Source organism: Pseudophryne corroboree, chromosome 1 (genome assembly GCF_028390025.1).
Source record: "Pseudophryne corroboree isolate aPseCor3 chromosome 1, aPseCor3.hap2, whole genome shotgun sequence".
In the NCBI taxonomy this organism is placed as follows: Eukaryota; Metazoa; Chordata; class Amphibia; order Anura; family Myobatrachidae; genus Pseudophryne; species Pseudophryne corroboree.
Genome location: NC_086444.1, coordinates 985,784,572 through 985,812,192, shown reverse-complemented (window position 1 = coordinate 985,812,192; position 27,621 = coordinate 985,784,572).

Below are 27,621 nucleotides of genomic sequence, written 5' to 3'. Positions count from 1 at the left end.
CTACTGTACCGTACTGCTATATAGTATATACTGGTGGTCAGCAAACTGTGCAAAACTGAAATGCACCACAGGTATGGATGGATAGTATACTTGACGACACAGAGGTAGGTAGAGCAGTGGCCTACTGTACCGTACTGCTATTTATTATATACTGGTGGACAGCAAACTGTGCAAAACTGAAAGGCACCACAGGTATGGATGGATAGTATACTTGACAACACAGAGGTAGGTAGAACAGTGGCCTACTGTACCGTACTGCTATATAGTATATACTGGTGGTCAGCAAACTGTGCAAAACTGAAATGCACCACAGGTATGGATGGATAGTATACTTGACGACACAGAGGTAGGTAGAGCAGTGGCCTACTGTACCGTACTGCTATATAGTATATACTGGTGGTCAGCAAACTGTGCAAAACTGAAATGCACCACAGGTATGGATGGATACTAGTATACTTGACGACACAGAGGTAGGTAGAGCAGTGGCCTACTGTACCGTACTGCTATATAGTATATACTGGTGGACAGCAAACTGTGCAAAACTGAAATGCCCCACAGGTATGGATGGATAGTATGCTTGACGACACAGAGGTAGGTAGAGCAGTGGCCTTCTGTACCGTACTGCTATATAGTATATACTGGTGGTCAGCAAACTGTGCAAAACTGAAATGCACCACAGGTATGGATGGATAGTATACTTGACGACACAGAGGTAGGTAGAGCAGTGGCCTACTGTACCGTACTGCTATATAGTATATACTGGTGGACAGCAAACTGTGCAAAACTGAAATGCCCCACAGGTATGGATGGATAGTATGCTTGACGACACAGAGGTAGGTAGAGCAGTGGCCTTCTGTACCGTACTGCTATATAGTATATACTGGTGGTCAGCAAACTGTGCAAAACTGAAATGCACCACAGGTTGATGGATAGTATACTTGACGACTTAGAGGTAGGTAGAGCAGTGGACTACTGTACCGTACTGCTATATATATATAGTTATACTGGTGCTCAGCAAAATTCTGCACTGTCCTCCTACTATATACTACAGTGCAGCACAGATATGGAGCGTTTTTCAGGCAGAGAACGTATAATACTGGTGGTCACTGGTCACTGGTCAGCAAAACTCTGCACTGTCCTCCTACTATATAATACTGCTGGTCCCCAGTTCCCACAATAAAGCAATTAGCACACTGAGCACAGATTTTTGCAGCACACTGAGCACAGTCAGATATGGAGCGTTTTTCAGGCAGAGAACGTAGATATTTGCACTTGCAGCACACTGAGCACAGTCAGGCAGAGAACGTAGATATTTGCACTTGCAGCACACTGAGCACAGATATTTGCTGCACAATTTGCAGCCCACTGAACATAGAAACTGAGAGGACGCCAGCCACGTCCTCTCACGATCATCTCCAATGCACGAGTGAAAAATAGCGGCGACGAGCGGCTCCTTATATAGAATACGAATCTCACGAGAATCCGACCGCGGGATGATGACGTTCGGGCGCGCTCGGGTTAACCGAGCAAGGCGGGAGGATCCGAGTCTGCCTCGGACCCGTGTAAAATGGGTGACGTTCGGAGGGGTTCGGATCCCGAGGATCCGAACCCGCTCATCACTAGTTTAGATACAGAAGATAGATAGATAGATAGATAGATAGATAGATAGATAGATAGATAGATAGAAAGAAATACATTTCTATATGCAAAACATTCAAGAGGGAATGGACAATGCATTCTTCGTTTAGACCAGGCATTCCCAACCACGGTCCTCAAGGCACACCAACAGTGCAGGTTTTAGTGATATCCAGGCTGCAGCACAGATGGTTAAATCAAAATAACTGAGCTACTAATTAAGTCACCTGTGCTGAAGCCTGGATATCACTAAAACCTGCACTGTTGGTGTGCCTTGAGGACCGTGGTTGGGAATGCCTGGTTTAGACTGTAAGCTGAGATAATATTACAAAGTTTATTTAAGATCATACTTGCCATAACTTATGACCACCAATCCAGAGAGGTTCCAGCTGGAGATCAGCGAGAGGGGGATTTATAACATGCTGCAATTTGCAGATTCCTCGATGGATCGCTGAAAATCAGTATCGGCGGATCGGATTAAAATCAGCAGACCAGGAAATGGGGCCGTAGATTTATAGCCTGTATTAGAGAAAAAGTACATATTTATTTCTATACCTAGACCATACTTTCCTTTACTAAAAAGTAATTGTAGATAAACTGGACTGGACATGCTATTATACATTTGTTGGGACTTGTGAAAGGAAACAAAGGATTTACCACACACACATCTTCTTTTATTCCCTTAATAAGCTGTTGCATTCAAATCAAATGTGTATATGTATTGTAATTGAAATATATAGCATTCCATTAATTTCAGCTAAATGGTTCCAGAGGTGAAGTATGTAAATTGTGTGCCCTGCAAAGCTATACAATACTGTAATACAATGACCAAGTAAAGTATGCAGTCGAACTCCTTATGTGCAAAGTAATTTGTTCCATTAATCACTAGGAGAAAAACACATGATAAAAAAAAAATCAAACTGCATTTTGTTGATCAAAAATATCACTGTAAAAAAAAAATCTAACAAATGTGAAAGGTGGATTTGTACATTAGTCAGAGAGGGAACTTGCCAAAGAGAGTTTAGAAATAGCATACCGAGACAATGCTTTTGTTGTAAAGTGCATATAACCTTTACTTAAAAAGGTCAAAATTATAAAAGAAATATAAGCAAGCCAGACTCTTTTTGCCAGGCTTCCTCCCATGAGATATGGAATAGCTAAACTAACTTTGAGCTATACCTCAAATTTATGTGCTGTGGGGCCAATTCACATATAAAATAAGCATCAAAAAAGAAGAGCCTTGTCACATGCAATGCTAATATTTCACAGCAACCAAGGTGAAGCATCAGCATTTTCAACAAGCAGATACATCATCCCAGGTCTGATTATTACACACAAAAAAAAATGTACATTTTCTGACCTTAGCTATAATTCACTTACTCCTGAACCATATAGTTGTCATTTATTGGGGTACAGCATTATTTTGGAAACCAATAGTTAATGTGCCTGTTCCATTCAGGCACCACTACCTCAAACAAATGATTTTGTCCTTTTTTTGCAGCGTGCATTTTATCTTCCCTGTGACTGCCTGACAGTTTACAGTGCCTTGAAAAAGTATCCAGCCCCCAGCACATTTTTCACATGTGTTGCTGCAGATTTAAAATTTTAAATAAATTGAAGCAGGATTTTTTGGCACCAATCCATGAAGTATTGAGAGCCGCGTCGATTCAAATAAAAAATTCCAAAACCTTTCCATGTATTGCTAAAAATGATAAGTAGAAATATTTCAATGGAAAAGTATACATTGTCTCTTGTTGTTACTAACTCAACTTTGGGACATATGAAATTAGTGAATCAATTTGGCATTACTAATACTATTGGGATTTTATTGGGCATTATTTATTTATTACTGCAGGCATATTATTAAGGTTAAGGGGGTATTCGTGGGTAATTGTCTCACATGGAGCTATTCTACTAGACCCGATAAGCCGGCGTGAGACGTTTTCACCCAAAAAAGGAGCCGTTTCTACTGAAAACATACAGCTTTCACTGAACCTGTTTGTTTTTGCGTGAAAAATATTTTTGGGGTGACCTAATTGGATACGCTGTAAAAAAAATCGAAGAAACATTGGGAAACATCATGATAAACATCCGTTTTTCACTCCCGATGCTTTTTCACAGGTAATTAAATCATATTTTATGTAATCACTGCTATTCAATACAAATTTTATGTGTAAGCCAAGATTCGTTGGTAGGCCAGAGATACCTGGGCCTATAGTGGCAGGGGAGGAAGGCTGATATCTTCTGATGAAGGGGATTTATTTCTCTATTTCAGTGTTGGGGCTCATCAATGTGATCAATTGATGTCTATGTACTGTATGCGCAAAAACAGCCGTTCGGTCAACCTTAGGTGGGGATTATAAATTAACAGAAGAAGAAATGAATCATGCTCCAGTGGTTGCGCCTAGTTTTAAAGAGACACTTGTGAACTTGTTGGTTAAGATGCCAGCAACTATTGAAATCCAAAAGTGCACTTGTGTTGATGGGAGGATTTAAGTGGATTGAGAGGGAGGCTTGTTAAGTGCATACTAGGGCCAGTATTTACTAATAATCGTGTTTGAGTCGGTTTGTGGAGTGTTTAAACTCCTTTGATATCGGGTGCATTTTCATGCAACTTTTTGAATTGAGATACGCTAATTTACGAAGCTGTCGTCTTATTTGTTTTCGTGTTTTCCGATGTCGTTGGTATTCGTATTTTTTGGGGTCATTTACGTCCGACATTAACGTTTGCGTACGGGTTTTTATTGTTTGTACTTGGGTTTTTTTCTATGTTAAACGCGGCAGTGTTTTTTTTAAACCACGGCCGCATTTTCACTTTTAGTTTCGGTTTTCATCCCCGTTCGTGATTGGTTGTGTTTCAGATGTAGGAGTGTCTGTGCGCAACCATATAAATACGCCCCAAACTGTCCGCACCTCGTGGGTTTAGTTAGTGGTGAGGAGGGAGATTGTGCAGTGGAGTTTGGTGAGTAGTGTTTGTTTGGAGGAGTATTTTTTGCGAGTTCTGAGTGTTGTATTGTGTTTGAAAGTAGTTTTGTCAGTCTTGTTGTCTTGTATTTTTTGGTTTTGTCTCAACTTTTGTCCAAGTTTTTTTTATTTATAGTCCCTTGTCAGTGTGTGTGTGTGTGTGTGTGTGTGTGTGTGTGTGTGTGTGTGTGTGTGTGTGTGTGTGTGATTAGTGTAGTGGTAGTGGAGGAGTGTTTTGTTTGTCTTTTTTTTCTGTGTTAATTGTTTAGTCACACAATTATGTGTGACTCAGAGGTGGCTGAGGTGAGTGAGGTGGAGGGTGTTAGTGAGGGGGAGGAGGTTGGTCAGGTGGAGGAGGTGAGTGTTAGTGAGGTTAGTGAGGTGGAGGAGGTTGGTGAGGTTGCTTCAGCAGCCTCAAGTGACAGTGATAGTGACAGTCAGACAGCTACGCAGCCACGCACCACTACTAAGACTGGGCGTAATGTAAAGTTTAGTTATGCAGAAAATGTGGCATTGGTGCGGGAGCTGATGAAGTATCAGCGGCAGCTATTTGGGCCTGAGTCCGCCAAGGTGCCAACACGGAAGAAGACGGTGTTGTGGGCGAAAGTAGTTGCTGCTGTAAATAGTGAGGGGGTGGTGAAGCGGACGGAGGACACATGCCGCAAACGGTACTATGACATAAAGCGACATGTCAAGTCCAAAATGGCCAAGGAGGCGAAGTCGGCTCGCAAAACCGGTGGTGGTCCGCCCTTTATTGCTACATATCTGGACTATGAGGAGCCCATGCGGACTATAATCCCTCCATAAGTAGTGTCTGCAATCCATGTCCGGGATTCCGATCGTCCCAGGAAGGATGGTGAGCATGTTTATTTATACCACAATCTACAGAAAAGAGTCACTCGTGCCCCTGCTGCGGCTCAGTACCGACCCCCAAGAGCACAACTCCTTGGGACAATTTATACAACAAATATGTGGGGTGGTCCACAAGTGCTGCAGATCATTGATGAGTGGTTCTCAATTTATCAGAACCATATTCAACTTCATGGAACACTTGGATTCTTCCAATTTGTAACACTCCGCAATTTCTCATAGGTTCGCACCTTTCGACTAACCTCCTCAACACGGGATATGTACGTCAAAAGGTTTCTTTAGAAAATCTTCTCATACATATTTATTTCTCCAGGATCACAATAATTCCACAAACCCGTCCCTTAAAGGGGGCACTCACCTCATTAAAATGCCCTATATTCCTTGAAAGGTATCTTTATTGGCAGCAGGCCACAAGGTTTCCACCGGTAACCAACGATTTTATAGCCGATATGTGGATAAAGCACAAAAGGGTATCCAGAAAAATGCACAAATTTATTGTACCATATACAAATATACCCATAAAAACATTAGGACTGAATAAAAAAACAATAAAACAAAAAAATTATAAAATTTCACAATCTCCTGGTTAATGGGAAATAGCTTTTTCCACCATGTGCCCCAAGGTCCCAACCACTCCAAAAACATGCATAAAGGCTATTAGCCCAAAGGTGAGTGTGGATCCTATTATGGCAATAGTAACCTGGTGGAAAAGCCCATACAACCTGAGATGTAAGCATACAACACCGACGCATTTCGGATTCAAGATCCTTCCTCAAGGTGTCTCATGGAGTCAGAAAGTCAGCCCTTTATACTTCCTGTACCTCCCTCCCAGCTTCTCTGGCCAATCACCAAATTATAATAAAAAAACCTCATTATTTATCTAATTTTTCAAGACCTTATCCACATATCACAATTATCTTCTTCACAAACCTACTAATATCTTCTTAAAAACCAACTACACATAAATTTCATCAATAAAATTGACATAAAAGATTAATTGGTAAAAACCAAAAACAGAACTGGATCACAAATACTATCATAGTTCGTATATTGTCCTTTAGCCGATTCCGGATTTGGCCTCCCATTATTGGTAGTCCTTGTCCTCCATTTAGACAACCCATAAGTCCTTTCGTAATATAAATAACTTTATTGATTCTCCTTGCGGTCCACAAATAGACATCCCCTCCACGTGCAGACGTTCTACTTCCTATCCAGGAAGCGCGACCACGTGACATCCGCTTTACCCGGAAGTGCGGGTCACCGGGTCCGTAGCGTGGAACGCAAGATCGAAAGGACAGTTTCCTTCTTTGTGATCCAGCTTCTTTTGCTCCATAGCGACACAACAAGTTCATAGAGAAATCAAAACAGAGAATGAGTTAGTGATACAATAAACATGGTTCGAAATGATATATACAAAGATGATTGATGGTTATTTTCCTCCCAAATACATCCCTATAAAAACCACTTCATCTCGAAATCCACGTTAAGACCTTTTGGATCTAGAGTTTGCATTTCATAAATGGTACGCATTTCGAGCTTAGCCAATCTCATCTCGCCATCATTAGTTATCCAACCCGGACTCACAGCCTTTATCCCACAAAAACCGACCAGATTTTTAATATTGCATTCATGTGGTCTTTTGAAGTGCAGAGATACATTATGGGTTTCCACCCCTTTTTTTATATTCCGAACATGCTCTGCAAGGCGAGTTTTTAACATACGGGTCGTACGTCCCACATACTGGGCACCACATGAACACTCAAGCAGATATATACAGTTTTTTGTATTGCACGTAACAAAATCATTTATAGTATAGGTTACCCCAGTCTGATTGGATTTATATTGGACAATTTTACTATGTTTACTTGTACACGTGCGGCACATAATACACGTGCCGCATCTAAAGAAGCCTTTTGATATATTCCTTGTAAGCATCTTAGGGGCCCCATTTACACTCCTTACTACATTTTCTTTAATATTTTTTGCCCTCCTATATACAAATTTGGGGGTTTCAGTTATATATTCTTTCAATGATGTATCTCTACTCAGAATGGACCAATGCCATTTAATGATCCGTTCTACCTGCAGATGCTGGCTATTATATCCAGTAATGAATGGAACACAAACCATAGTATCTTTCCCCTTATTGGGTATCTTATTGAGCATGTTCACCCGATTGCTCATACCACTGTCTACCATTGCAGTTTTTACTATTTCCTTATCATAACCTTTCACTAGAAATTGACTCTCCAATTCTTGTGCTTGGTATATAGATGATGTTCTATTCATTTGGAATGGGGACCGGAGTTCATTGGAAACCTTTTGTAAACACCTTAATGGTAATGCATCTAATATAGAACTTACCTTTAACATCAGTGATGTATAAGTCAATTTTTTGGATTTAAGAGTGTATATTGACAAGAATGTAATCAAAATCAGCAACTACACTAAGAGTACCGATTGCAATTCGTTCATAGACTTTTCTAGTAACCATCACAGAAATTGGTTAAAGAGCATTCCTATGAGCCAGTTTCATAGAATAAGAAGGACTTGCTCGGATATGGAGGCATATTGGGAACAAGCTCAAGAATTGGAGAGTCAATTTCTAGTGAAAGGTTATGATAAGGAAATAGTAAAAACTGCAATGGTAGACAGTGGTATGAGCAATCGGGTGAACATGCTCAATAAGATACCCAATAAGGGGAAAGATACTATGGTTTGTGTTCCATTCATTACTGGATATAATAGCCAGCATCTACAGGTAGAACGGATCATTAAACGGCATTGGTCCATTCTGAGTAGAGATACATAATTGAAAGAATATATAACTGAACCCCCAAATTTGTATATAGGAGGGCAAAAAATATAAAAGAAAATGTAGTAAGGAGTGTAAATGGGGCCCCTAAGATGCTTACAAGGAATATATCAAAAGGCTTCTTTAGATGCGGCACGTGTATTATGTACCGCACGTGTACAGGTAAACATAGTAAAATTGTCCAATATAAATCCAATCAGACTGGGGTAACCTATACTATAAATGATTTTGTTACGTGCAATACAAAAAACTGTATATATCTGCTTGAGTGTTCATGTGGTGCCCAGTATGTGGGACATACGACCCGTATGTTAAAAACTCGCCTTGCAGAGCATGTTCGGAATATAAAAAAAGGGGTGGAAACCCATAATGTATCTCTGCACTTCAAAAGAACACATGAATGCAATATTAAAAATCTGGTCGGTTTTTGTGGGATAAAGGCTGTGAGTCCGGGTTGGAGAACTAATGATGGTGAGATGAGATTGGCTAAGCTCGAAATGCGTACCATTTATGAAATGCAGACTCTAGATCCAAAAGGTCTTAACGTGGATTTCGAGATGAAGTGGTTTTTATAGGGATGTATTTGGGAGGAAAATAACCAATCATCTTTGTATACATCATTTCGAACCATGTTTATTGTATCACTAACTCATTCTCTGTTTTGATTTCTCTATGAACTTGTTGTGTCGCTATGGAGCAAAAGAAACTGGATCACAAAGAAGGAAACTGTCCTTTCGATCTTGCGTTCCACGCTACGGACCCGGTGACCCGCACTTCCGGTAAAAGCGAATGTCACGTGGTCGCGCTTCCTGGACAGGAAGTAGAACTTCTGCACGTGGAGGGGATGTCTGTTTGTGGACCGCAAGGAGAATTAATAAAGTTATTTATATCACGAAAGGACTTATGGGTTGTCTAAATGGAGGACAAGGACTACCAATAACGGGAGGCCAAATCCGGAATCGGCTAAAGGACAATATACGAACTATGATAGTATTTGTGATCCAGTTCTGTTTTTGGTTTTTACCAATTAATCTTTTATGTCAATTTTATTGATGACATTTATGTGTAGTTGGTTTTTAAGAAGTCATTAGTAGGTTTGTGAAGAAGATAATTGTGATATGTGGATAAGGTCTTGAAAAATTAGATAAATAATGAGGTTTATTTATTATAATTTGGTGATTGGCCAGAGAAGCTGGGAGGGAGGTACAGGAAGTTTAAAGGGCTGACTTTCTGACTCCATGAGACACCTTGAGGAAGGATCTTGAATCCGAAACGCGTCGGTGTTGTATGCTTACATCTCAGGTTGTATGGGTTTTTCCACCAGGTTTCTATTGCCATAATAGGATCCACACTAACCTTTGGGCTAATAGCCTTTATGCATGTTTTTGGAGTGGTTGGGACCTTGGGGCACATGGTGGAAAAAGCTATTTCCCATTAACCAGGAGATTGTGAAATTTTATACATTTTTTGTTTTATTGTTTATTATTCAATCCTAATGTTTTTATGGGTATATTTGTATATGGTACAATAAATTTGTGCATTTTTTTGGATACCCTTTTGTGCTTTATCCACATATCGGCTATAAAATCGTTGGTTACCGGTGGAAACCTTGTGGCCTGCTGCCAATAAAGATACCTTTCAAGGAATATAGGGCATTTTAATGAGGTGAGTGCCCCCTTTAAGGGACGGGTTTGTGGAATCATTGTGATCCTGGAGAAATAAATATGTATGAGAAGATTTTCTAAAGAAACCTTTTGACGTACATATCCCGTGTTGAGGAGGTTAGTCGAAAGGTGCGAACCTATGAGAAATTGCGGAGTGTTACAAATTGGAAGAATCCAATTGTTCCATGAAGTTGTATATGGTTCTGATAAATTGAGAACCACTCATCAATGATCTGCAGCGCTTGTGGACCACCCCACATATTTGTTGTATAAATTGTCCCAATGAGTTGTGCTCTTGGGGGTTGGTACTGAGCCGCAGCAGGGGCGCGAGTGACTCTTTTCTGTAGATTGTGGTATAGGTTTGTGTTGCACTATCTAAAGGGTGTGCTTGCTGCCCGAAAATTTATTCACATAGAATGTGTAGTGGAGCCCAAATTGAGGCTCTTTTTAAAAATCAAAAAGAGACTGATATGCTAGATACTAATTTAGAAAATGTGATGTCTAAGTTAAAAAAATTACTGATTAGAGAAGGAAAAGTATGGTGGGAGATAGCAACGTTGGAGAGGTATAGTAGGGATAATCTCATTCCAAGGGGTTTAAAGATGAACAAAAACCCTTCTTTTGAAAGAGAATCAGGGGAGTTCATGAAAGAATGGAATAGAATCCTTGACTCCTGCTCTTTCTCCCTGATGAAGTTAATCGTCAGGGAGAAAAGGAGGGATCTACAAGAAATAGAGGAAGAGATTGAAACATACAAATCCCTGGCAGAACCTTATTCAGGGTCTAAAGAGTATAATGAGATGAAGGAGGTTATTACCACGAGGATTAAGAAGAATGAGAAAGAGATCAAAATTAAGAAACAAAAGAAGTATTTCTGGGATAAGCAAGATAAGGAAGAGATAATAGATACTCTAAAGGAGAGAGAAAAACAGACAGAGGAGGATGAGAACTTAGAAGGACCAGCACGAGTATCACGCCGACCCAATGGGAAGGTGTACGATAGGAATGGGGTCCAGAACTTTACGGAGAGAAATAGACGCATAGGGAATGCAAGGTGGGTGAGTTCTAGGAAAAGGGAAATAGAGAATCCCCGTTTCTCACATCTTCCTAGGAAGGGTATCAGGGAGGAGTATGGTTTTAGAGGGAATAGATTTCAGGAGGAAAGAAATTGGGAAAGAGAGAACCCTGCATTGGGATCGGATGGCAACTATACAAGAAATAGATCCGATAATAGATATTATGGAAGGGAGAATCCCTACAAAGGAAGGGAAAATCCACCCAGAAATTGGAAGAAGGATAAATCCCCCATGCGTAAAAACTTCCCTGCCTCCCCCTCTTCCTCGTTTTTAGAGAGCGGTCCCGTCCGAACCCCAAGGTGGAGGTAAAATCTAAACGTAAAAAGCCGGGAAAAAGGGGTGGGAGAACCACCACTGCAAACAAAAGAAAAAGGCATAAAGTAAGAATGAGCGAGTTATCCAACAAAAATGTGAGTGGTAAGGAAATCCTAGAAAAGGAGGTGGAAGTCAATGAGGGGTGTAAGGAGGACAGTCAAACCACAAGAATATACAATCTAAGTCAGTATAAGCTTAATGTTCATGAGATATCTGTCTTAGAGAAGGGCCTGAAATTTGCCCCGGTTAATAGGTGTGACAAATTCGAAGTCTTTGTCGATATAGAGAGATTTATAAGACGACTCACACTTAAAAGGTTTTTTGATGAAAAACCAAAGGTTGGGGATGCAGAAGTTAAAAGTGAAGTACACCACTTTAAAAGGAAATCAACCTTTTACCCAAAACATAAAAAGGGCAGTTTTATAGAGTCCTTCGAAAAATTAGTAAAAGCAGATTTGGAAAAGGTGACTTTTAAACCAAATAGAAAGAACAATCTAACTAGGGATGAGAGAAATGCTATTAAAACGTTACGTGGAAACAAGGAAATAGTTATTAAGCCCGCAGATAAGGGGGGGAGTATTGTTATTCTAAGTCTAGAGGATTACAATAGAGAGGTACTGCGTCAGGTAATGGATAAAGAAACATACCAAAAATTGAGAGGGAACCCGAGTACTGGCATTATTAAAAAATTGGAAGTATTTCTGGCACTATATTTAACAAAGGGTATTATTACAGAAGAAGAACAGCTTTTTATTATGATAGAACGTCCGGCCATCCCGGTTCTATATGTGCTGCCAAAAATACATAAGGATAAAAAATGTCCCCCGGGTCGCCCGATAGTGGCGGGCACTAATTCCTGTTTATCGAATTTGTCATGTTTCATTGACTATATTTTACAACCAATGGTAAAGGAAACTAAATCATATCTGAAGGATACTATATCCATTATCAATAAATTGATGACGGTTGATTGGAAACCTGGCTTTCTATTGGTGACAGCGGATGTTACGTCCCTCTATAGAATAATTGATCATCAACTAGGGCTTAGGGCATTATCATTCTTTATGGGAAAGAGTGGAACACCAGAGGAAAAGAAGAATTTTGTTTTGGAGGGAACCTCACTGATCCTCCATAACAATTTCTTCTGGTATGATGACTATTTTATATGCAGTTGAAGGGTACGGCAATGGGTACCAGGCTGGCTCCCAGCTATGCAAACTTATTCATGGCTCATTGGGAGGAACAGCAAGTATGGAATGGCCATGAGTTGGGGGCCAGCCTGGTATCCTGGAGCCGGTATATAGATGATGTTCTATTCATTTGGAATGGGGACCGGAGTTCATTGGAAACCTTTTGTAAACACCTTAATGGTAATGCATCTAATATAGAACTTACCTTTAACATCAGTGATGTAGAAGTAAATTTTTTGGATTTAAGAGTGTATATTGACAAGAATGTAATAAAAACCAGCAACTACACTAAGAGTACCGATTGCAATTCGTTCATAGACTTTTCTAGTAACCATCACAGAAATTGGTTAAAGAGCATTCCTATGAGCCAGTTTCATAGAATAAGAAGGAATTGCTCGGATATGGAGGTATATTGGGAACAAGCACAAGAATTGGAGAGTCAATTTCTAGTGAAAGGTTATGATAAGGAAATAGTAAAAACTGCAATGGTAGACAGTGGTATGAGCAATCGGGTGAGCATGCTCAATAAGATACCCAATAAGGGGAAAGATACTATGGTTTGTGTTCCATTCATTACTGGATATAATAGCCAGCATCTACAGGTAGAACGGATCATTAAACGGCATTGGTCCATTCTGAGTAGAGATACATCATTGAAAGAATATATAACTGAAACCCCCAAATTTGTATATAGGAGGGCAAAAAATATTAAAGAAAATGTAGTAAGGAGTGTAAATGGGGCCCCTAAGATGCTTACAAGGAATATATCAAAAGGCTTCTTTAGATGCGGCACGTGTATTATGTGTCGCACGTGTACAAATTGTCCAATGTAAATCCAATCAGACTGGGGTAACCTATACTATAAATGATTTTGTTACGTGCAATACAAAAAACTGTATATATCTGCTTGAGTGTTCATGTGGTGCCCAGTATGTGGGACGTACGACCCGTATGTTAAAAACTCGCCTTGCAGAGCATGTTCGGAATATAAAAAAAGGGGTGGAAACCCATAATGTATCTCTGCACTTCAAAAGAACACATGAATGCAATATTAAAAATCTGGTCGGTTTTTGTGGGATAAAGGCTGTGAGTCCGGGTTGGAGAACTAATGATGGCGAGATGAGATTGGCTAAGCTCGAAATGCGTACCATTTATGAAATGCAGACTCTAGATCCAAAAGGTCTTAACGTGGATTTCGAGATGAAGTGGTTTTTATAGGGATGTATTTGGGAGGAAAATAACCATCAATCATCTTTGTATATATCATTTCGAACCATGTTTATTGTATCACTAACTCATTCTCTGTTTTGATTTCTCTATGAACTTGTTGTGTCGCTATGGAGCAAAAGAAACTGGATCACAAAGAAGGAAGCTGTCCTTTCGATCTTGCGTTCCACGCTATGGACCTGGTTACCCGCACTTCCGGTTAAAGCGGATGTTACATGGTCGCGCTTCCTGGACAGGAAGTAGAACGTCTGCACGTGGAGGGGATGTCTGTTTGTGGACCGCAAGGAGAATCAATAAAGTTATTTATATCACGAAAGGACTTATGGGTTGTCTAAATGGAGGACAAGGACTACCAATAACGGGAGGCCAAATCCGGAATCGGCTAAAGGACAATATACGAACTATGATAGTATTTGTGATCCAGTTCTGTTTTTGGTTTTTACCAATTAATCTTTTATGTCAATTTTATTGATGAAATTTATATGTAGTTGGTTTTTAAGAAGATATTAGTAGGTTTGTGAAGAAGATAATTGTGATATATGGATAAGGTCTTGAAAAATTAGATAAATAATGAGGTTTTTTTATTATAATTTGGTGATTGGCCAGAGAAGCTGGGAGGGAGGTACAGGAAGTATAAAGGGCTGACTTTCTGACTCCATGAGACACCTTGAGGAAGGATCTTGAATCCGAAACGCGTCGGTGTTGTATGCTTACATCTCAGGTTGTATGGGCTTTTCCACCAGGTTACTATTGCCATAATAGGATCCACACTCACCTTTGGGCTAGTAGCCTTTATGCATGTTTTTGGAGTGGTTGGGACCTTGGGGCACATGGTGGAAAAAGCTATTTCCCATTAACCAGGAGATTGTGAAATTTTATACATTTTTTGTTTTATTGTTTTTTATTCAGTCCTAATGCTTTTATGGGTATATTCGTATATGGTACAATAAATTTGTGCATTTTTTTTGGATACCCTTTTGTGCTTTATCCACATATCGGCTATAAAATCGTTGGTTACCGGTGGAAACCTTGTGGCCTGCTGCCAATAAAGATACCTTTCAAGGAATATAGGGCATTTTAATGAGGTGAGTGCCCCCTTTAAGGGACGGGTTTGTGGAATCATTGTGATCCTGGAGAAATAAATATGTATGAGAAGATTTTCTAAAGAAACCTTTTGACGTACATATCCCGTGTTGAGGAGGTTAGTCGAAAGGTGCGAACCTATGAGAAATTGCGGAGTGTTACAAATTGGAAGAATCCAAGTGTTCCATGAAGTTGAATATGGTTCTGATAAATTGAGAACCACTCATCAATGAGCATGTGTATTTGCCTTAACATTCTATGACATTACTTCTGGCTTACTGTATGTTTTAAATGTGTGTCATGTGACGTTGCATATTACTCCCATCTTCAAGTGTGCATCAACAAATACATTGTTTTGGGTCATGTTTCATACAAAAGTCAATGTAACGTCTTACTTGCTTGTATGTCATGTGGTTTTTGGACAGTACATTTTCCATGTGTAGTTTGGACTTGGTGTGTCATTGAATTGTCCAACAATAATGTTTTACTTTTGCACATTGTACATTTTGAAAGTTGGACTATGTTTTTTATTTCAGTTATCCATGTGCAATGTTTCCAAATCAGTGGTTGATATGTTAGAGGCTGGAGTAGTGCAAAGTGTCTTTGAAGGCAGTTACATGTGTAATTTCATTAGTACTCAATGTAATATTGTTTAAGTCAAGGCCACTATTTGATGGTTCATTTTGAGTCTGTATTTGTACACTGACACAACAACTGCAGACTTAGTTACCTTACTGTATTTTTTTTTTTTGGCCTCATATTGTGGTAATGTGTGTTTGGAGTGCCACATCACAGACCTATTTCTATATTGCATCTGTAATTTTTTTCCTTTTATTAGAAAATGAAGCTATTGGACAATGTTTTGGGTTTGATGTTGTGCTTTTTGTGTTTAATGTCCTTATTTTTAGATTCATAATAAAACATCCATTTTTTTAAGATGTAATGTTTATAAGCATAATGGGTGGATGTATTAACAATAGCATGAATATTTTTTTAATTTTTTTTTAATTTACAGTGTTGAAACAAATCAGTACTGGTCGTCCTACAGTCACTCCCATCACATCTGATGATGATGACGCTGCGGAAGCAGGTAAAGTGTCCATTGTAGTATAGGTTAGGTTTGTAAATGAATGGCCATAACAAAATGTCACTTTCAATACTAGGTCCATCCAAAGAAGTCTTAAGCAGCAGAAGGCGCACTTCTGGAACACACCACAAAAAACATCTGCCAGCAAAGAAAGCAAGGTCTGATGTCCAGGGCCAACCACAGCAGGCTACCCTGCCACGAAGATTATCTACTGTTTGTTTGGTGCCCCCACTCCAAATTTTGGACACACCTCCAAGACGCCAACCACACTCCCCTCATCTTGATTGTGAGTAACAAACTGTGATAACAATTAAAAATGTCAGATCTTTAAAAAACCATTTACTTAAACTCATTAAGTAAATACCCATCAAAATCTGCTATACTTACCCAAGTCAGTAAAACATGAAATGGAAACCTAACAAAATGGCTTTCATAACATCCAGTAAAGATATGTATGTCCACTTCAGCCATACAGTAGCACATTGTGTGGAAGATGCTGCAACAGAAACTCATGTGTAAGCTTTGCAAATAGTAAGGTTGTTAGAATCATTTACACATGTGTGTTTGTCCTAACATTGCCAACTGCATACAAAAACATTACTATGTTTTGGTTGGAGACACTATAAGGCAACACATTATGGATTACAATGTGTTTTTAGGCAGGAGTATGTCTGATGTACCATACAACTCATGTGTTTGCTTTCAGAATGAAGTAACCAGACACATTTGCCACAGACAGGCATATGTATGTATTTAAGTAATGAGTGATGATGTGCTAGGCCGGATATCTGAAAGCACCAGTCCATTACATGTGTTCCATGTTTAGTGCTTTGTACCAATGTATTAAACATATGGATAAGAAACGGATAAATGTTTTTAATTTCAGCTTCTAGTCCTGGTACCAGCATCCCTCCGCAACAACAGCAACACAGTGACATGGATGACACAATCATGTTAGAAATGCATCCAGTAATCGAAGGAATCAGCCCCCCAGCACCTGTGAGTACTCCACCACAGCAAACCACACCACCACCCCAACACAGCCCAACAACACCAGTAACACAAGGCCCTGATCAAGTGTTCTGGACCATTTGGGCTAGACAGCAGGCCACTAATGAAGATTGCCTGCGTAGGCAGACCCAAATGTTTGCAAGCCTACCATCTCACCTCAGACGAATCAGCAGAAATCTGAGTAGACAAAATGAAACAAACACAAGAATTGCAAATACCATGGAAATCATGCGTGCAGACATTACACATGTCATGGGCAACTTACAGCGCATAATGGAAGAAGAGCACAGACAACAGCAAAGCTATATCAACATTTTAGAAAGCAATCAAATGATCAATGAATCCATGTCCAGAATTGTAGACAATCAAAATGCTGCAACACGTGAACTCAATGCCACCCTCACTAACTTCAATGAAACACTCAGATCCCTGCAGCAACAGCAAACAAGCAGCAGTTCTGGTACGACTACTCCAAATGTAATGCCAGTGTCATCACCACCAAGGCGCTCCACCAGAGCACGCCAACACGACAGTGGTAAAGGCAAAAGCCAGGACAAGCAACCACCCAAATAAACATTAAAAAAAACACACCCATTTCTTTAAAGAGAAGAGAAACAAAACACTTACCAAGTGTATGATTAACAGAATATATATAACACTTAGCTCCTTGACAATTTGTACAACATCATTAATTATAACTGGTACAAACAACAACAGGAATTTTGTACGCACATTTCTTCTTTATCATCTTTGTATTTTTTGTTAGCAGGAAACTGTTGTTTGAGCTGCACATAGATGTTAGCATGCAGAAAGCAGACCACTTGATTTTTTTCTAATCATTACTCTTTCTAGATTCTAATCATTCTTTGAGCCAGAAGACAGACTAATTGGCAGCCAGGCAGATTGTCTTAAGCAGGCAGAAAGAAGACCGCTTGATTTTTTTCTAATCATTACTCTTTCTAGATTCTAATCATTCTTTGAGTCAGCAGACAGACTAATTGGCAGCCAGGCAGATTGTCTTAAGCAGGCAGAAAGAAGACCACTTGATTTTTTTCTAATCATTACTCTTTCTAGATTCTAATCATTCTTTGAGCCAGCAGACAGACTTATTGGCAGCCAGGCAGATTGTCTTAAGCAGGCAGAAAGAAGACCACTTGATTTGTTTCTAATCATTACTCTTTCTAGATTCTAATCATTCTTTGAGCCAGCAGACAGACTAATTGGCAGCCAGGCAGATTGTCTTAAGCAGGCAGAAAGAAGACCACTTGATTTTTTTCTAATCATTACTCTTTCTAGATTCTAATCATTCTTTGAGCCAGCAGACAGACTAATTGGCAGCCAGGCAGATTCATCCATGACCAATACAATTTACAATGTGAATTGTAACTGTTTTACATTTCTTCTCTAGACGAATTGACAAGAAAATCACAATTGAGTTGGCTAAAAGTGTCCTAATATGTTGGGGGTAATATTTAGATAATTCAGTCCGAAAATGACTGACATTATTGTTGTGCCATGTTTGTGTGTGTTAAAAATAAGTAATCAGATTTAAAAACATGATGCAGAAACAACAACATTTGAAATATTTGAAAGTTGAACACAAATGTGTGTAATAATGGATATATGTAGAAAAATGTGTATTGCCTTACAAATCTACACGTTTTGGCCAGCAAACATAAGGAAATAAATTATTTTGCATGAGAGAAGTTTGTGTCCCTTTTATAGGCATCCTAATTCAGGTTAGAATGATTTGTGTCAACACATGTAAACACGGCTGAAAAAAGCAGGTCTATTTTTTTGCTGCGTTTTTTAACGAATCGCAAACAAATCCGACCGCAATTGAGCACTCAGAGACTAACACCCAAATACGAATGAATAGTGAATTCCCGTATTGTATGAAATAACAGGCGCGTTTGACCGATGGTCTATTCATTCGTATTTGTGTACTTTGCCGTTCAAACCATTACGAATGTCCCAAACACTGCCGAGATTTGTGCTTAGTGAATTCCCGTGTTGGGACTTAGAAAAAAAAACACAAATCGGCCAAACTCGGATTTTTAGTAAATATTTAAATAATAATAATAATAATAATACTTTATTGTCATCAATAGTTCAAGAAAAAAAATACATGAACAATCAACGAAACTAAAAGCAAGCATATACAGAGATAACAGAGTGGTGTGTGGTAATTACAGATGGTCAGAGGCGTAACTAATGGGGGTCGAGCAGGGCACGTGCCCTGGGTGCCTTGGCAGGCCCAGCAGAGGGGGGGCGCCACTGGTGGCCAGGGCATGATGCCCACCCACCCCCGCTATTGCTCTGCCCCCGTCCCACTGCAATGTGAGGGGAGGAGAGCACAGCGTCTCTCCTGCCCCTCAATGTGCTCACTGCTCAGTGTGTGTCTGTCTGGTCTCTGGCGGCGTTAGCCAATCAGAGCTTGCGGACCGGCTCCTGATTGGCTGCCGGTCCACGAGGTCTGATTGGCTAACGAACCGGCGCCACATTTAAGATAGCTGCCGCCGGAGACCGGACTTCATGGAGCGTTGAGGGGCAGGAGAGGTGCTGCGCTGCACACTCCTCCCCTCCCATAGCAGAGGCCAGCGGCAGCGGTGACAGTGAGTGGGGCTCCTGGTTGAAGTAAGCAGCAGCCAGCGGGAGAGGGGTCATGTATCTGGCACTGTGGGGCACTGTGTATCTGGCACTGTGGGGCACTGTGTATCTGGCACTGTGGGGCAATATGTATCTGGCACTGTGGGGCAATATGTATCTGGCACTGTGGGGCAATATGTATCTGGCACTGTGGGGCAATATGTATCTGGCACTGTGGGGCACTGTGTATCTGGCACTGTGGGGCACTGTGTATCTGGCACATTGGGGCAATATGTATCTGGCACTATGGGGCACTGTGTATCTGGCACTGTGGGGCACTGTGTATCTGGTTCTGTGGGGCAATGTGTATCTGGCACTGTGGGGCAATGTGTATCTGGCACTGTGGGGCAATATGTATCTGGCACTGTGGGGCAATATGTATCTGGCACTGTGGGGCAATTGTGTATCTGGCACTGTGGGGCAATTGTGTATCTGGCACTGTGGGGCAATTGTGTATCTGGCACTGTGTACTGTGTAAAAATGGGACTCACTGTGCATACTGTGTAAAAAGGGGATTCTGCATGCATACTGTGTAAAAAGGGGACTCTGCGTGCGTACTGTGCAAAAATTGAACGAAGGTGTGCTGAGAGACGACACAAGGGGTAGGTGATAGTGTGCTGAGAGGCGACACAGGGGGTAGGTGATAGTCATGTTGGCACGCCCCATTTTCAGTGGCAATGCCCCTTCTGGTGCATGGCCACGCCCATTTTTCCGATGCGCGTCGAAGGCGCGCGCACACATACTCATTTTGTGTTTGTTTGGGGGAGTTTTTTTTGGGGGGCGCTACCCTTCATCTTGCCCTGGGCTCCGAAAACTCTAGTTACGCCTCTGCAGATGGTACACATTCTTATGTAATTAATAAATATATGTGTATGCAGGAGCTAAGCTAGGTGGGCATGTGTCCCAAGAGCAGAACATGGGTGGGTACCAATGGAGGTACTTAGGGCAAAGAAGGGGGACCTGTCAGCCACTACCAGGATTTATGTGTGTGCAGGTGGGGATGCATTGGCACTGCCACATTAACTGGTACACACTGATAGATGCAGTGGGGAGATCTTTGCAGCTCTCACGCACTCCGAGTTATTCCCATGAGACTTAGCACCAGGTGACAGATGAGCATGCATTTAGCTTTGGTTAGAGGAAATTCTTCCCTGACCCCTGGATATCAGCAGATTCATGAACGTGATCTTGTCAGGTGTTGTATGCTGTACTGCAGACAGCTACAAAGCCATGGACATTCTGTCAACCTTTCAATCCTTATATAAGTGTTGGATATTTGAAGGTATGAACATCAATGGGGAGTATTATGGTATGTGGTTGGGGTCTGGTGTGGAGGGGAAACTGGTGGCAAGTGGAGGCAATATAATGGCATATGGAGAGGAGTTGATGGCATGTGGAGGTGTCTTGTGGTATGTGGTGGGGACTAGGAGCAAGTAGAGACAGTATAATGACATGTGGAGGGGGGTCTAATGTCAAGTAACAGGGGTCTTGTATTATTTGGAGGGGTCAGATGACATCTGAAGGGTATCATATGGCATGCAGAGGTGCCTGATGGGATATAGAAGAGGTTAGATGCCATGCAAGAACGTGTGGGGATATCTGATGGTCATGTGATGGGCATGTGTGGAGGTATGATGGTATGTGAAGGGTTCTGGCTATTCACAACTGTTTTGCTTTCTTTTTTCATCCAGATCTAGAGTACCCTCATCAGGGATTGTGGACACATCTGTGAGGTAAAATATATATATATATATATATATAAAAACAGTATACGGGTTGAGTATCCGATATCCTAATAATTCGAAATACAGAATATTCCGAAATACGGAAATTTTTGAGTGAGAGTGAGATAGCGAAACCTTTGTTTTCTGATGGCTCAATGTACTCAAACTCAAGTTATTAAAAATATTGGCTAAAATGACCTTCAGGCTGTGTGTATAAGGTGTATATGAAACATAAATGCATTCTGTGCTTAGACTTGGGTCCCATCACCATGATATCTCATTATGATATGCAATTATTCCAAAATACGGAAAAATCTGATATCCAAAATCATTTTGGATATGGGATACTCAACCTGTATATATATATATATATATATATATATATATATATATATATAGTAGCAGTTATCCGGCACTAGTATATAAGTGTAAATATGTTACTGCTCCGGTGCCTTCCAAGGGTGTAGTTTCCCAATCTGTGCAAACGTGTTGGCGGCACTCAGAGACTCCAGCAGTAGCTGCAAATAGCGTGCTTTATTTCAACGTTTCGGGCGTCTGCCCGTCGTCAGGAAGTAGCAAAACATACAATGGTACAAAATACAGACATTTATACACACACAAAACACTAATTTACCTGATCCGTCCCAGGTGAGTGTGCGCTCCGGGCGCCGGTCATCACGAGTCCCGCCAGAGAATCTCCTGCGTGTCCCAGAGTGAACGTCATCCAGGAGCGCCCACCCACCCGGGCCAATCAGTGTGCATCTCGTCCCGTTGCCACAGCAACCCGGCAACAATAAGACAACGCTGTAATAGAGTTAAAAACAAGTTAAAAACAGAAGCTTTTGAGCAGATTATAATGAGCAAGTAACTATATACTGATGCTGTTTAAATTACAACATAGGAAAATTCTTTCTCATAAATGCACTAAATGCTCAGGCATAATCTATAGGAAGCATTGTAACCCCAGGGAGTCATTCAAACCCCTTGGAGTCAAGGTTCCCAGAACATGGATCCATTTACTTTCCAATTGTAATAATTGCTTTTTTCTATTACCCCCTCTGATATTAAATGGAACATGATCTATTAGTTTGGTTCTAATACTGGCAATACTGTGCTTGGCCTCCGCACAGTGCCTTGCCACTGGCTGGTCACTTCTGCCTGTTTCTAAGGCAGCCCTGATGGCAGACCGATGGCTCGCCATCCTTTCTCTAAATTGTCTTTCCGTCTTGCCCACGTAGCTAAGGCCGCATGGGCAAGACAGAACATAAACTACAAATCTGGTGGTGCAGGTGAGGGCATGTCTGATCTTATATTTTTTCCCAGAATATGGATGTGTAATAGTATCCCCAGGTAAAAGGGACCTGCATGTGGTACAGCCCAAACATCTGTAACAACCAGTTTTCTGACTGAGAAAGTGAGTTGTTGCCGATTGCTTTTTTAACTTCGTTACATCCCTTTTTACAAGTAAATCTCCCAGATTGCGACCCCGCGTATAGCACGGTAGCAATCTGGTGTCCTTCAATGCTGGAAGGTTGTCGTCAGTATTGATTATGGGCCAAAACGTCTTAACTAAACGACTGGTGCTTTTACTCTTGGTGTTAAATCTATTAACCCAAGGCAATACTGGAGTGTTGTTACTCAAGTTAGTTTTGGGGTACAGAGTTTCCTGTCTGGGAATGTTGAGAACCCTATGTTTGATTTTCTCTAATATTTTACGGGGATAACCTCTCTCCTGAAATTTTTTTACCATATCATCCAAAGCTACCTCTGTTTGTCTTGGATCACTGGTGATTCTTCGAACTCTCAACATCTGAGAGTAGGGCAATCCCTCACGCAGAGGTAGTGGGTGATGGCTATCATGTTTGAGGATAGTGTTTCTATCTGTTTCTTTTATATATATATAGAAGTACTTAATCCAGTGGGTGTCAGAGTGATATTGACATCCAAAAAATGAATAGATACTGGAGAGATAATATAGGTTAGTTGTACCTCATGACCAGTGGAATTATGTTGATCTAACAGATTGGACAAGGAACTCTCACTTCCTGTCCAAAAAATTAATAAATCATCTATGTATCTCAAATATAATTTGAGATGCTCTTGATGATGAAATAAATGTCGTTCTACCATTATCATGTAGGCATTAGCGTACGATGGGGCCACATTGGACCCCATCGCACAGCCTGATACCTGAAGGTGGAATTTGGAGTCATAAATGAAATAATTTTTCGTGAGTACCAAATGTAGTAATTGCGTAAGTAACTCCTCAACTGCCTGTAATCCCTGGTGATGCGGTATACAGGTATACAGGCTGTTGACATCGGCACTACATAACAAAGTATCCACAGGCAGCTCTCCTAAGTTTTCTAACCTAGTGAGCAGCTGTGTGGTATCTTTGAGATAGGATGCTGACTGTTGTATACAAGGGTTAAGCAAACTGTCTAAATAAATAGCTATAGGTTGAAAGAGAGATCCCCTGGCAGATATGATTGGTCTGCCAGGGGGTTTCTCCAAACTTTTATGGATCTTAGGAGTTGTATAAAAGGCTGGCGTTACCGGATATTGTACTGTTAGTGCCTGTCGTAAGTCATTATTAATATAACCCATGTTTACTGCAGATTCTAGAATATTATCTAGTTCTAATTTGTATTCAAAAGTAGGGTCATTAGTCAAAAGAACGTAAGTACTGTTATCTGCTAACTGTCTGGTACACTCTCTATCATAGTCTTTTAGAGATTGTACTACCACAGCCCCTCCTTTATCCGCCGCACTAATAATAATGTCAGTGCGTGCACTAAGGCTTTTGATGGTATCACGTTCAGTCTCTGTGAGGTTATTAGAATACGGAATTCCACTTGTTGCCTGTGTTTCAAATTGATCCATCAGTCTAGTAAAGGTCTTAATAGACGGACTATTGCTGATAGGATCAAATTGGGATCTTGGTTGTATTTTTCTTAATTTGGCTGGTACGGTAGAGTTAAGTTCCTGTCCTTTAGCTTCAAGATTATCTTTGAAGTGTTCCTTAAGTCGAAGGGATCTATTCAATCTAAATGTGTCTATTTTCCACTGGAAATTATCAAACCTCGTAGTCGGGACGAATGAGAGGCCTTTAGCAAGTATGGACATCTCTTGGGTGGATAACGGGATGGATGACACATTAAATACCTGACTTATTTTCTCTTTGGTGGCTTGGTTTTTGTATTGCCTTTCATTTTGGCGGCCCCTCCGCGTCCTCTTGGGGTTGGATCTTTGATAGCTGCCCTGGTGGTAACCCCTAAAGGGTGATCTGAAGTAGAAGGCGTCTGAGGCTGCTGCTCCGCCTCACTTGCTGAGGTGCTGGAATCATAGCGTAAGGATTTTTCTCTATAATTACGCCTTTGGCGAGTGAAAGGTGTTTGGCGAGCAGTATTATTAGTCGAATTGAGCCAACTGTATACTTGATGTTTTTGATAATCCAGTTGTACTTTCTTGTATTTTTCTTTCTTGAATTTGATTAGATCACGCTTGTATTGATCTACTTGGACATTCAACTTGCTCAACCAATCATCTTCTGACTCACGATCCAGTTGTTCTTTATGTTGAACCTCAAAATTAGATGTTTTATCTTTGGTGACATTTAGCTCTCTAGTGGACTCCTCGATGACTGCTAACATAAGATCCATCGAGCATTTGTTGAGGATTGAGATCCATTTACGACAAAAAGGTACTGAGTACCTGCCAATCGTGGGCATATTCCTGATCCTAAATCCTCGCGGTATCAGTTTGTCACGGTAATATTCTGATAGCGTGCTACCATGATAGTAATAGTCTATCTCTCGTTTCTTCAGATGAAATAATTCTTTAAGGATATCTTCTGTAGTAAGGCTGGATGTATCAGCTGTGAATTTATCCTTGTAGAGAATGGATTCCGCTTCAGAGTCAGTGTAACTGTACTGTTCTTGATTATCAATCTCCATTAAATTTTGAGCCATGTCCTTAGGTTCCACAATGCTAGTGGCCATTGCTGTAGACTGCTCAATATGCTGAAAAGTTCCTGTATGTGGAGACTATCCACAAAGAATTCTTGCTAATCCAACAGGGGACAATGCAGGTGTCCTGTGTAGAGACAGATACTGTGCCTTGATAGAGGATCAGCCGTACGCTTTCCGGCTTTCCCAATGTATAGTAGCAGTTATCCGGCACTAGTATATAAGTGTAAATATGTTACTGCTCCGGTGCCTTCCAAGGGTGTAGTTTCCCAATCTGTGCAAACGTGTTGGCGGCACTCAGAGACTCCAGCAGTAGCTGCAAATAGCGTGCTTTATTTCAACGTTTCGGGCGTCTGCCCGTCGTCAGGAAGTAGCAAAACATACAATGGTACAAAATACAGACATTTATACACACACAAAACACTAATTTACCTGATCCGTCCCAGGTGAGTGTGCGCTCCGGGCGCCGGTCATCACGAGTCCCGCCAGAGAATCTCCTGCGTGTCCCAGAGTGAACGTCATCCAGGAGCGCCCACCCACCCGGGCCAATCAGTGTGCATCTCGTCCCGTTGCCACAGCAACCCGGCAACAATAAGACAACGCTGTAATAGAGTTAAAAACAAGTTAAAAACAGAAGCTTTTGAGCAGATTATAATGAGCAAGTAACTATATACTGATGCTGTTTAAATTACAACATAGGAAAATTCTTTCTCATAAATGCACTAAATGCTCAGATTGAATAGATCCCTTCGACTTAAGGAACACTTCAAAGATAATCTTGAAGCTAAAGGACAAGAACTTAACTCTACCGTACCAGCCAAATTAAGAAAAATACAACCAAGATCCCAATTTGATCCTATCAGCAATAGTCCGTCTATTAAGACCTTTACTAGACTGATGGATCAATTTGAAACACAGGCAACAAGTGGAATTCCGTATTCTAATAACCTCACAGAGACTGAACGTGATACCATCAAAAGCCTTAGTGCACGCACTGACATTATTATTAGTGCGGCGGATAAAGGAGGGGCTGTGGTAGTACAATCTCTAAAAGACTATGATAGAGAGTGTACCAGACAGTTAGCAGATAACAGTACTTACGTTCTTTTGACTAATGACCCTACTTTTGAATACAAATTAGAACTAGATAATATTCTAGAATCTGCAGTAAACATGGGTTATATTAATAATGACTTATGACAGGCACTAACAGTACAATATCCGGTAACGCCAGCCTTTTATACAACTCCTAAGATCCATAAAAGTTTGGAGAAACCCCCTGGCAGACCAATCATATCTGCCAGGGGATCTCTCTTTCAACCTATAGCTATTTATTTAGACAGTTTGCTTAACCCTTGTATACAACAGTCAGCATCCTATCTCAAAGATACCACACAGCTGCTCACTAGGTTAGAAAACTTAGGAGAGCTGCCTGTGGATACTTTGTTATGTAGTGCCGATGTCAACAGCCTGTATACCTGTATACCGCATCACCAGGGATTACAGGCAGTTGAGGAGTTACTTACGGGAAACATACATTACACAGGTCCACCAGTGGAATTTTTCATGCAATTACTACATTTGGTACTCACGAAAAATTATTTCATTTATGACTCCAAATTCTACCTTCAGGTATCAGGCTGTGCGATGGGGTCCAATGTGGCCCCATCGTACGCTAATGCCTACATGATAATGGTAGAACGACATTTATTTCATCATCAAGAGCATCTCAAATTATATTTGAGATACATAGATGATTTATTAATTTTTTGGACAGGAAGTGAGAGTTCCTTGTCCAATCTGTTAGATCAACATAATTCCACTGGTCATGAGGTACAACTAACCTATATTATCTCTCCAGTATCTATTCATTTTTTGGATGTCAATATCACTCTGACACCCACTGGATTAAGTACTTCTATATATATAAAAGAAACAGATAGAAACACTATCCTCAAACATGATAGCCATCACCCACTACCTCTGCGTGAGGGATTGCCCTACTCTCAGATGTTGAGAGTTCGAAGAATCACCAGTGATCCAAGACAAACAGAGGTAGCTTTGGATGATATGGTAAAAAAATTTCAGGAGAGAGGTTATCCCCGTAAAATATTAGAGAAAATCAAACATAGGGTTCTCAACATTCCCAGACAGGAAACTCTGTACCCCAAAACTAACTTGAGTAACAACACTCCAGTATTGCCTTGGGTTAATAGATTTAACACCAAGAGTAAAAGCACCAGTCGTTTAGTTAAGACGTTTTGGCCCATAATCAATACTGACGACAACCTTCCAGCATTGAAGGACACCAGATTGCTACCGTGCTATACGCGGGGTCGCAAT